The sequence below is a fragment of the Lepidochelys kempii genome, chromosome 6 (assembly GCF_965140285.1).
Source record: "Lepidochelys kempii isolate rLepKem1 chromosome 6, rLepKem1.hap1, whole genome shotgun sequence".
NCBI classification, from domain to species: Eukaryota; Metazoa; Chordata; order Testudines; family Cheloniidae; genus Lepidochelys; species Lepidochelys kempii.
Genome location: NC_136385.1, coordinates 1,460,084 through 1,472,780, shown reverse-complemented (window position 1 = coordinate 1,472,780; position 12,697 = coordinate 1,460,084).

Sequence of the window (12,697 nt, the reverse complement as noted above, 5' to 3'; positions counted from 1 at the left end):
CCCAGGCATTAGCTGCAGGCAGGGAGAGGGGATTGAAGGAAGGTCACCAGAGAGGATCTGGGCACAGAGACAAGCAGCCTTGATGGCCAGAGCCAGCCCTGCTCTGCCACATGGTGAATCTCAGAGCGTCCTGCTTCTGAGAAAGCGCATAGCTAAGAGAGTTGAGGGTAACTCCCAGCTGCCACCCACAGCCCCCTGCTATCCCACCCCTGGGTCCCTCACCCAGCTCTGCCAGTGCCCCTCACTCCCGACCCGCAGCCCCTGCTAGCCCACCCCTGGGCTCCCCCTCAGCCAGCTCTGTTCCTGTATCTCACCCTGGTGAACAGACGCGAGCACAGACTCCGAGGTTAATTCTCCGTTTGTCTCTGACTTTTCCCCTCTGCCTCCCTGGCTCTCTGCGTGTCTCTCTGCAGAGTGACGGGCTGGCCACTCCCCACTCAGTTTCATTTTCAGCGTCTGGGTTTGGTCACTGGATACCGTGGGCATGACTGAGGGCTTTCCCTAGAGCCCTTTGCCAAGGGGGCGCTTGTGTAAGCGGGGGAATGGTCCCACGATTGGGGAGAACTTTCCTGGCTTCTGCAGGGCCCCGGTGGAATCGGACAGCGAAAGGATCCTAGTCCTCACCCTATATCCCTTCAACCGGAGGCCTGCCTGCCCTCGAGGGCTCCCCTTCCCCTCTCCCACGCGCCAGTGTTCTCGTAACCCCACAGAGCTGGGCCCAGAGGTCCTGGGGGGCTCGACCCCCAATCTTGTCACGGTCACTTAGGGCAAGGGCCAGGGTGTCCCCACTCCAGGGTGCTCGCTCCACAAAAGCCACTTCCCTGGCCCACTGTCCCTGCAGTAAGTTCAGACCAAATACAATTTATTAAAACAGCAAGAAACAATAAGGAAAAGCAGGTAAAGTGAGACAGGTTAAAGGAGCAAGGGGCTCCGCCCTGTGGGCATGGGGACACCACACACATCCGTCTCTGGGGCGTAAGGAAAGGTCAGCGTCTGTTCCTCACCCATCCCAGGCCTCACCGCTCTTCCTGCACTGCGGTGACACCGGGGTCAGACACGGCTCTGGCCCCGGCTACACCCCCGCAGGCTGCAGGTGGCAGGACCCTTCTCCCCAGCATCAGCCCCCGATCTGGGTCACGCCCCCCACCCCCGAGTCTGGCCTTCTGCTCCCTTCCCCCCTCGCTCTCCTCAGCTGTTTGGCTCTGGTCTGGTGTCGCATGGCTCTGCCCCCCGATCCCAGCTCTGGGCCCACGGCTCCCGCTGTAGCTCAGCCCTGGCTCCTTGTCAGCACGGCTGCTCTGCCCTGCCCCAGCTCCAGCTCCCCAGCACTGCCCTCAGCCCAGCTTCGGCTGCTGCTGTCCCCTTAACTCTGCCCTTCTCTGCCCCAGGCAGCCCCAGCTCACTCGGAGGAGGGGTCCCTGGGCTCCTGACTCCCTCATAGGCCTGCTGCCCTGTCCATCAGGCTCACCTGGAGCATTTGCATCACCCCATTGGCCCTGGGGACTGTCAGTCTCGGGATCCTGAGTTCTCTTCAGCCCTGCGCCTTTCTCCTGAGCTTCCGTGAGGGAACAACAGCCCCCTTCCATTTATCTCCATTTCCATGTCAGGAACAGAGCATGAGCTTTTCTTTAGATGCAGAGACATCCCAGGTCACCCAGTGTCACCGAGTGTGGGGGAGTCAGGGCCCTGCACCCCCACTTCCTGCGATTCCCCGGGACTCTCAGCCAGCCAGGAGCACAGAAGGTTTATTAGACGACAGGAACACAGTCCCAAACAGAGCTTGTAGGTGCAGAGAACAGGACCACTCCGTCAGGTCCCTTTTGGGGGGTGGGGAGCCTGGACCCAGGTTCTGGGCCTCCCCCTGTCTCCCCAGCTATCTCCAAACTGAAAACCCCCCAATTCTAGGTCATCTATGTTGAAACTAGGGAAGATCCCTCTCAAGATCCAGCTGGTCTGAGGAAATGGAGAGATGCACCGAATGGCAGCTTGGCCCAAACTGTGAAGAAATCAAGCTCACCCACAAAGGGTCCTCCAACCGTCCAAGCAAGATGGACAATGCTTGTTGGAGAATCAATTCTCAGAAGAATTGGAAGAAGATTCTACAAAGGGACAGGCAGACAACAGAACCACTGGCTTGGAAAGTGGTGTAGGGTGGAGGGGTTTGGTTTTGTGGAACATTGGTCCACCGCCTATAGTGAGAGGGGGCTATTCAGTTTGGATGGCCTCCATCTTTGCGGAATGGGGACCAATCTGCTCTGGGACAGACTGGCTAGAAGTGTCAGGAGGGGGGTTAAACTAATAGCAAACAGGGAAGGTAAAAAGAGGGAAGACAAGAGCACTCAGCTAGCTCTGAAACTGAGATGTTCAGAACAAAGGACAAGAAACCAAAGGACTGCTAAAGAGAAAGAGAAGAAATTCTTTAGTTGCCTGAGACCCAATGCTAGGAGCCTGCATAATAAACAAGAGGAACTGGAATTGTTCATTTATAATTCTATCTGAAAGCCGTTGGAATGAATGACACAATAGTAATGCTAAAATCAACCGAGGAAGGAGCAAGTGGGGAAAAGGGGTGGGGGAGGAGCACTCTACCTTTAATATGGCATTATCTGTTTCTGCGTCACTCATGGCTCAGAAGAAAATTGATTTTGAATGTTTATGGATTAAAGTCCTTATAGATAAAAGCACAAGATAGGGTACTAGTTGGCATCTGCTACAGCCACCAAAGCACACTAGGGAACAGGACAACTGCTTCCTTATGGGGAAGGAATGTGTAGGAAAAAACACTGTGTGATCATGGGGGACTTCAGTGTGAGTGGCATATGCTGGAGGTCTCCCACTGCCAGGACTAAAACATCCTTGGAATGTCTGAACATAACAGAAGACGATTTCCTAACTCAAAAAGTGTTGGGGCCAGCATGGGTGAATTCTATGTTAGACTTTGTCCTAATAGATAAAGAGGAATGGATCGCAAGAACTAAACGTTAATGGTTATTGATGACTTGATCACATTTCTAATGTGCGAGTGGAATAAAGTCCAGAGCAGTAATAGTGCTTTAATAGGGCCAATTTCACAAAGCTAAAACAAATTATGAGCCAAATCAACTGGGAGGAAAAATTTAATCAGAAAAACGTGAATGATGATTGGGAATCGTTTAAGCAACGTGAATGATAATTGGGAATCGTTTAAGATTCCCAAAAAGCCACAATACCACAACTGAGGAAGAAGGTTGTACTAGTTAACAAACTGACCTGGTTTAGAGGGGAAGTGAAGGCACCTGTAAAAATAATATCTAACATTTGGAAGAAAGGGGAAGGTGATAGTAATGAATATCCCACATGACAGTCTGATTCAAAAATTCTCATGCCACACATTAAATGGATTAAAAATTGGGCTACTGTTAAGCCTCAAAATGTGACTGTAAATGGGGAATTATCACTGAGCTGGGCTATTTCAGGTGGCATCCCACAAGGATCTGGTTTGGGCCCTACAGTATTTAACATTTTTATCAATGATCTGGAAGAAAACATAAAATCATCCCTGAGAAAGTTTGCTGATGACACAAAATTTGGGGACGTGGTAAATAATGAAGAGGACAGGTCACTGATTCATAGGGTATGTCTACACTACGAAATTAAGTCGAATTTATAGAAGTCGGTTTTTTAGAAATCAGTTTTGTATATTCGAGTGTGTGTGTCCCCACAGAAAATGCTCTAAGTGCATTAAGTGCATTAAATCGGCGGAGTGCTTCCACAGTACCGAGGCTAGAGTCGACTTCCGGAGCGTTGCACTGTGGGTAGCTATCCCACAGTTCCCGCAGTCTCCGCTGCCCATTGGAATTCTGGGTTGAGATCCCAATGCCTGATGGGGCTAAAACATTGTCGCGGGTGGTTCTGGGTACATATCGTCAGGCCCCCCTTCCCTCCCTCCCTCCCTCCGTGAAAGCAAGGGCAGACAATCGTTTCGCGCCTTTTTTCCTGAGTTACCTGTGCAGACGCCATACCACGGCAAGCTCAGGTAACCGTCACCGTATGTCTCCTGGGTGCTGGCAGACGCGGTACGGCATTGCTACACAGTAACAGCAACCCCTTGCCTTCTGGCAGCAGACGGTGCAGTACGACTGGTAGCCATCATCGTCATGTCCGAGGTGCTCCTGGCCGCGTCGTCCGGGAGCGCCTGGACAGACATGGGCGCAGGGACTAAATTTGGAGTGACTTGATCAAGTCATTCTCTAGTCCTGCAGTCAGTCCTATTGAACCATCTTATGGTAAGCAGGCAGGCGATATGGATTGCTAGCAGTTGTATTGTACCATCTTCTGCCAGGCAGGCAAGAGATGAGGATGGCATGCAGTCCTTCTGCACTGTCTGCTGCCAGCCAAAGATGTAAAAGATAGATGGAGTGAATCAAAACAAGAAATAGACCAGATTTGTTTTGTACTCATTTGCTTCCCCCCTCTCCCCCGTCTAGGGGACTCATTTCTCTAGGTCACACTGCAGTCACTCACAGGGAAGGCAGCGAGGTAAATCTAGCCACGTATCAATCAGAGGCCAGACTAACCTCCTTGTTCCAATAAGAACAATAACTTAGGTGCACCATTTCTTATTGGAACCCTCCGTGAAGTCCTGCCTGAAATTCTCCTTGATGTAAAGCCACCCCCTTTGTTGATTTTAGCTCCCTGAAGCCAACCCTGTAAGCTGTGTCATCAGTCGCCCCTCCCTCCGTCAGAGCAACAGCAGACAATCGTTCCGCGCCTTTTTTCTGTGCGGACGCCATACCAAGGCAAGCATGGAGGCTGCTCAGCTCGCTTTGGCAATTAAGACCACATTAAACACCACACGCATTATCCAGCAGTATATGCAGCACCAGAACCTGGCAAAGCGATACCGGGCGAGGAGGCGACGTCAGCGCGGTCACGTGAGTGATCAGGACATGGACACAGATTTCTCTGAAAGCATGGGCCCTGCCAATGCATGCATCATGGTGCTAATGGGGCAGGTTCATGCTGTGGAACGCCGATTCTGGGCTCGGGAAACAAGCACAGACTGGTGGGACCGCATAGTGTTGCAGGTCTGGAACGATTCGCAGTGGCTGCGAAACTTTCGCATGCATAAGGGCACTTTCATGGAACTTTGTGACTTGCTTTCCCCTGCCCTGAAGCGCATGAATACCAAGATGAGAGCAGCCCTCACAGTTGAGAAGCCAGTGGTGATAGCCCTGTGGAAGCTTGCAACGCCAGACAGCTACCGGTCAGTTGGGAATCAATTTGGAGTGGGCAAATCTACTGTGGGGGCTGCTGTGATGCAAGTAGCCCACGCAATCAAAGATCCGCTGATATCAAGGGTAGTGACCCTGGGAAATGTGCAGGTCATAGTGGATGGCTTTGCTGCAATGGGATTCCCTAACTGTGGTGGGGACACAGACGGAACCCACATCCCTATCTTGGCACCAGAGCACCAAGCCGCCGAGTACATAAACCGCAAGGGGTACTTTTCGATAGTGCTGCAAGCTCTGGTGGGTCACAAGGGACGTTTCACCAACATCAACGTGGGATGGCCGGGAAAGGTGCATGACGATCGCATCTTCAGGAATTCTGGTCTGTTTCAAAAGCTGCAGGAAGGGACTTTATTCCCAGACCAGAAAATAACTGTTGGGGATGTTGAAATGCCTATATGTATCCTTGGGGACCCAGCCTACCCCTTAATGCCATGGCTCATGAAGCCGTACACAGGCAGCCTGGACAGTGGTCAGGAGCTGTTCAACTACAGGCTGAGCAAGTGCAGAATGGTGGTAGAATGTGCATTTGGACGTTTAAAGGCGCGCTGGCGCAGTTTACTGACTCGCTTAGACCTCAGCGAAACCAATATTCCCACTGTTATTACTGCTTGCTGTGTGCTCCACAATATCTGTGAGAGTAAGGGGGAGACGTTTATGGCGGGGTGGGAGGTTGAGGCAAATCGCCTGGCTGCTGGTTACGCGCAGCCAGACACCAGGGCGGTTAGAAGAGCACAGGAGGGTGCGGTACGCATCAGAGAAGCTTTGAAAACCAGTTTCATGACTGGCCAGGCTAGGGTGTGAAAGTTCTCTTTGTTTCTCCTTGATGAAACCCCCCGCCCCTTGGTTCATTCTACTTCCCTGTAAGCTAACCACCCTCCCCTCCTCCCTTCAATCACCGCTTGCAGAGGCAAAAAAGTCATTGTTGCTTCACATTCATGCATTCTTTATTCATTCATCACACAAATAGGGGGATGACTACCAAGGTAGCCCAGGAGGGGTGGTGGAGGAGGGAAGGAAAATGCCACACAGCACTTTAGGCACAGCACTTTAAAAGTTTACAACTTTAAAATTTATTGAATGACAGCCTTCTTTTTTTTGGGCAATCCTCTGTGGTGAAGTGGCTGGTTGGCCGGTGGCCCCCCCCCCACTGCGTTCTTGGGCGTCTGGGTGTGGAGGCTATGGAACTTGGGGAGGAGGGCGGTTGGTTACACAGGGGCTGCAGTGGCAGTCTGTGCTCCAGCTGCCTTTGCTGCAGCTCAACCATACACTGGAGCATACTGGTTTGATCCTCCAGCAGCCTCAGCATTGAATCCTGCCTCCTCTCATCATGCTGCCGCCACAGTTGAGCTTCAGCCCTGTCTTCAGCCCGCCACTTACTCTCTTCAGCCCACCACCTCTCCTCTCGGTCATTTTGTGCTTTCCTGCACTCTGACATTATTTGCCTCCACGCATTCGTCTGTGCTCTGTCAGTTTGGGCGGACAGCATGAGCTCAGAGAACATTTCATCACGAGTGCGTTTTTTTTTCTTTCTAATCTTCACTAGCCTCTGGGAAGGAGAAGATCCTGTGATCATTGAAACACATGCAGCTGGTGGAGAAAAAAAAAGGGACAGCAGTATTTAAAAAGACACATTTTATAAAACAGTGGCTACACTCTTTCAGGGTAAACCTTGCTGTTAACATTACATACATAGCACATGTGCTTTCGTTACAAGGTCGCATTTTGCCTCCCCCCACAGCGTGGCTACCCCCTAAACCCTCCCCCCTCCCCGTGGCTAACAGCGGGGAACATTTCTGTTCAGCCGCAGGCAAACAGCCCAGCAGGAATGGGCTCCTCTGAGTGTCCCCTGAAGAAAAGCACCCTATTTCAATCAGGTGACCATGAATGATATCTCACTCTCCTGAGGATAACACAGAGAGACAAAGAACGGATGTTGTTTGAATGCCAGCAAACATACACTGCAATGCTTTGTTGTACAATGATTCCTGAGTACGTGTTACTGGCCTGGGGTGGTAAAGTGTCCTACCATGAAGGATGCAATAAGGCTGCCCTCCCCAGAAACCTTTTGCAAAGGCTTTGGGAGTACATCCAGGAAAGCCGCGAATGCCAGGGCAAATTAATCCTTTCACATGCTTGCTTTTAAACCATGTATAGTATTTTAAAAGGTACACTCACCGGAGGTCCCTTCTCCACCTGGCAGGTCCGGGAGGCAGCCTTGGGTGGGTTGGGGGGGTACTGGCTCCAGGTCCAGGGTGAGAAACAGTTCCTGGCTGTCGGGAAAACCGGTTTCTCCGCTTGCTTGCTGTGAGCTATCTTCTTCGTCCCCAAAACCTGCTTCCGTATTGCCTCCATCTCCATTGAACGAGTCAAACAACACGGCTGGGGTAGTGGTGGCTAAACCCCCTAAAATGGCATGCAGCTCATCATAGAAGCGGCATGTTTGGGGCTCTGACCCGGAACGGCCGTTCGCCCCTCTGGTTTTCTGGTAGGTTTGCCTCAGCGCCTTAAGTTTCACACGGCACTGCTTCGGGTCCCTGTTATGGTCTCTGTCCTTCATGCCCTGGGAGATTTTGACAAAGGTTTTGGCATTTTGAAAACTGGAACGGAGTTCTGATAGCACGGATTCCTCTCCCCATACAGCAATCAGATCCCGTACCTCCTGTTCAGTCCATGCTGGAGCTCTTTTGCAATTCAGGGACTCCATCATGGTCACGTCTGCTGATGAGCTCTGCATGGTCACCTGCAGCTTGCCACGCTGGCCAAACAGGAAATGAGATCCAAAAGTTTGCAGTTCTTTTCCTGTCTACCTGGCCAGTGCATCTGAGTTGAGAGTGCTGTCCAGAGCGGTCACAATGGGGCACTCTGGGATAGCTCCCAGTGTCCAATACCGTCGAATTGTGTCCACAGTAGCCCAAATTCGACCCGGCAAGGCCGATTTAAGCGCTAATCCACTTGTCAGGGGTGGAGTACGGAAATCGATTTTAAGAGCCCCTTAAGTCAAAATAAAGGGCTTCATCATGTGGATGGGTGCAGGTTTACATCAATTTAACACTGCTAAATTCGACCTAAAGTCCTAGTGTAGACCAGGGCATAGTGTTGTCAGCCCTTTTGCTCAAGATTCTCTTACTTTTCTGTCTGTATGTTTGTGTCCATAATAAAACAAAATAGACTGAGGGGGAAAAAAGCTCTTTATTCATTCCACACATGGTGGTTAGTGGGGGTGGAGTTTACAAGGGAGAAAATGCACTGAATGGGACAGATTGGTAAGGAACAACACAGATAAGTGTCACATTATTCTGGCTCATTGCTGAAACTGGTTTTCAAAGCCTCACAGAGATGCAGAGCTGCTCGGTGGGCTCTTCTTCTTCCCCTGGTATCTGGCTGCTCAAAATCGCCTGCCAGGTGATCTGCCGCAACCCCGCACCCCGGCAGAAACTTTTCTTCCTTTGTTTCACAGATATTATGGAGCATACAGCAGGCAGAAATAATAATGGAGATATTGCTTTCACTGAGGTCTAACCTCGGAAGCAAACAACGCACACGACCTTTTAAATGTCCAAAGGCACATTCCACCACCATTCTGCGCTTGTTCAGCCTATGGCTGAACTGCTCCTTACTGCTTTCCAGGCTGCTTGTGTACAGTTTCATGAGCCATGGTAGGAAGGGGTAGGCTGGGTTTCCCACGATCATGATTGGCATTTCAACATCCGAAGTGCAGGCAAGGCAATGTTTATTGGGGTTAATCAAGCAAGCATATCAATAGCTCTGCTTGCTGACAGAGCCTTTTTCCCTTGTCCCGTTTTTCCCCACCTCCCCCTTCTTAGCAGGCTTAATTATACCTGTAGCGCACACCCTGGGTCCCACCCCCTTACAATTTCTGGTCATATTCTGTTCTGGAGGGTCTTGAGTCTGGGAGCTTTGGTACCACCTCTTTTGTATCCCATGGGAGAGGTAAGGAGTGAGGTTGTGCACTGGACAAGGCCAGGCATTTGTTTGGCTTTTAGTGTTTCTTATGCCACCCCACCCCTCCCATCCCACTCGCCCCTCCCAACTGGTAGCTTGACCTTATCTCCGGAGAGGAGTTGAGGCAGGACTGTCCTGCAAGTGTACACTCGTATATTAAACTCCCACCAAACCCAGAAATGCTTTAACTCTATTCCTTATCTTTTCTCATTGTACTAGCAAACCCATCTGGTTGGGCAGAAGCAACATGCAGTGTCTTTGTTCACACACATATTAGGAAGGATATAAAAATATGAAAAGTCAAATGGGCAAACAAGACGCAAAACTCTATCTCAGGCAAATATACAGGCCTGAATACGACATTATCACCACAAGCAATCTCAAAAGCCACCCCTTTTCATGCACTGATGGCAGTGTGTAGATGTGTGTAATTTCATCATGTGCTGGTATAATTGTGCCCCCTAGTGTTATATTACAGGATCGTGTACATTCCCAGCAAAACACATCATACCCCATCTACAACACCCTAATCACTCCCCTTTTGCAACAGGCCACTGATCCTCCTCTTCTGTGGCCACTGAGGAGGGGCACATCCAAATATCTTTCATGGACATACATTGCTCTACTTGATTATTGTCCAACTTACACCATTCAACCCTCCCTCTCTATCCCCCAATGGTTCCCAGTGAGCTAATCCCTTTCTCCTTACTCCCATAGGGCTCCTGGGGACCACCTTTGTTACCGTCCTGTTCCAAAGTATCATGGTGACTATTACCCAGGTGCTAAACCCACAGGTGGAGGATGTTATTTTCCATGCAGATGGGTGTGTCAGGCAAGTGTGGATAACTATGGACTAGCTTCACGATTTAAAGCTGAAGGACATCGTCCCACCCATGTGTCCCTCATGACATTCATTAACATTGCTAGCTGAGCATATACACCTCCCGCCAGGTTAGCCTTCTGAAACCGTCCCCCACCAAAATTACCAGGTTTCCTGTCCATTGAGTTAACTGCCAGTTCACCTCTGCTGCCCTTCTCCATCCTGTCACCATTGCAGACACTTGCTGAGCCAGTAGTTAATTGATTTGATGTTGAAGTTTCACATTTTGGCTTATCAGTTATTTGGGTACCCAGCTGTCCCCCAGGGTCCATGCACCCAACCCTGTGTTTCCTGCTGCCCGCGAATCCCTTCTCTGGTGACGACTCCATGTGTGTTCCCTCACCCACCAACTAAATTGCTGCTTTAACCCTTCTGTGTATGTACTGCATTTGGGATGTACTCAGTCCACCCACCGTTCTTGGGGGTGCACCATGTAATGGTCTGAAAGGACACATTGGAGATCGTGGGTTGCACTTGCTTCCACAGAGGATTCCATACATTCACCCATCAGAGAGTATTTCCAGCTCCTGGCTTTGGCCAGCTTAAATTTGTATTTTCTTTAGCTTGGTATTCATATTACCTGAAGCGCAGAATGGTGGTGGAATGTGCCTTTGGACATTTAAAAGGTTAGTTCCATAGGAAAAGTGGGCTTAAATTGCAGCAAAGGGAGGTTTAGGTTGGACATTAGGAAACACTTCCTAGCTCTCAGGGTGGTTAGGCACTGGAATGAATTGCCTAGGGAGGTTGTAGAATCTCCATCATTGGAGATTTTTAAGAGCAGATTAGACAAACACCTGTCAGGGATGGTCTAGAGAATAGTCTTCCCATGAGTGCAGGGACTGGACAAGATGACCTCTTGAGGTCCCTCCCAGTCCTATGATTCTATGTACATAACTGCACGCTCAGGGATTTTCCTTTATGGAGGTACCATTATGATTACACATGGTAAGATTACACCCTAATTGTGGGACCCCATAACCCAAAGGTGGTTCATATCCTCTGGGAGACCAGAGGGTTGTTTTTTTGGGCTCTGTCTGACAAACCACTTTTATGGAGTCACAGGACCAGTGCTCTGGAACTACTCCATACGAAGCCTGTCAGGACTCTGGGAAAGCAAGCCTCCTCTCTCTGACCATCCTGTGCCAGGGCAAGAAGCTTACACAGCTTTTACCTTCCTGGGTCTGACCTCAGAGCATTCAGCATCCCCTTCCAAGCCGTGCACTTCCTGCAATGAGTCCGCTCGGGCGGGGATCTGGGGAAGACAGAGGGCCCTGCACTCCAACTCCACAGTCAGCCGTGACTCTCAGCCAGCTGGTAAAAATTTATAAGTTGACAGGAACACAGCATAGAACAGACCTTGATAACACAGACATCAGTGACTTTCAGCCAAATCCATCTTGGGGAGTCATGGACCAGGCAGCCTGGACTCCCCATCTTCCAGTCCCAAACAGGCAGACTTCCAGCTTCCAGCAACCCAACCTCCAACACGCCCGTTGCTCCTCCTCTTTGTCTTTGCCTCACTTCCTGGTCATCACCTGGTTGCATCCCCCTCATGGGTCTCAGGTTACGAAGGGCACTGGTCACAGCATAGGTGCAGGCAGCTGGAGCAGCCTCACCTGCCCCAGAGGTCTCAGCCAAAGTCACACACCTCTATTCCCACCACCGAGGAACTGGTGCAGCACACAGGGAAACTGAGCCACACACCGTATTCATGCAAAACAGTAAAACTCTCATCGGCTCAACAGTAAGACTCACATACAACATAACAAGGGAAAATCCCCACTTCGTCACATCTCTGCCCCCTTTGAGACTGAACGGAGTGAGGTCACTTTAGCCAGTGGCCTGGGAAAGTTCCACTCCCACCATACCTGGTAACACTTTAACTCTGTTTCTTATCTGTTCTCATTGTGCTAAAACCCCCAACTAGTTAGGCAGAAGCAACACACAGCGTCTTGGTTCTTTGTTCACACAGATTCGTGTCACCCTTCTGCCAGGTAGAGCCAGCAGGACAAGGGCCTGGTTTAATAGCTAGAGGTTCCTTTTCAACAATACAACACAAAACTGGCTCGAGCCCCCACCCAGTAACCTGGGACAATTACACACCACCCCCTGGGTGTCTCTGAGAGGCAATACTTCCCCTCTCGCAAGCACAGAGCCTGAGTGTAGTAAAACCTTTTAATAAAAGGAGGGATTTAACTCTGCATTAATTTGTGGAAACATCGCAACTAGGATTCATAAACATAAACCATGAGCAAAAGACCCACCCCCAAGTAAGTTGGGCACTGTCCTTTTCCCCTCAGGTTCTTAAGTCCAGCAACCCAAAAGTCCCTTTAACGTGCCCGTCCCTTCTCTGCACCCCACTCACAGTTGCTGTCCTTGGCCAGTGCAGTCCCAGAGTTCAGAGGTTCAGCCGCCAAGTTCACCTCCCACCCTGGATGGAAGTGGGGGGAGAAGGAGGCACCTCAAACACTCTGCTGCTCAAGCACTTGCTAGTTGCCCCAATGGCGGATTGCCACCCCTCTCTGCCAGCTTCCCTGCTGGCCACTCACCAAGATGTCTTCAGGGTCCCCCACTTCACACA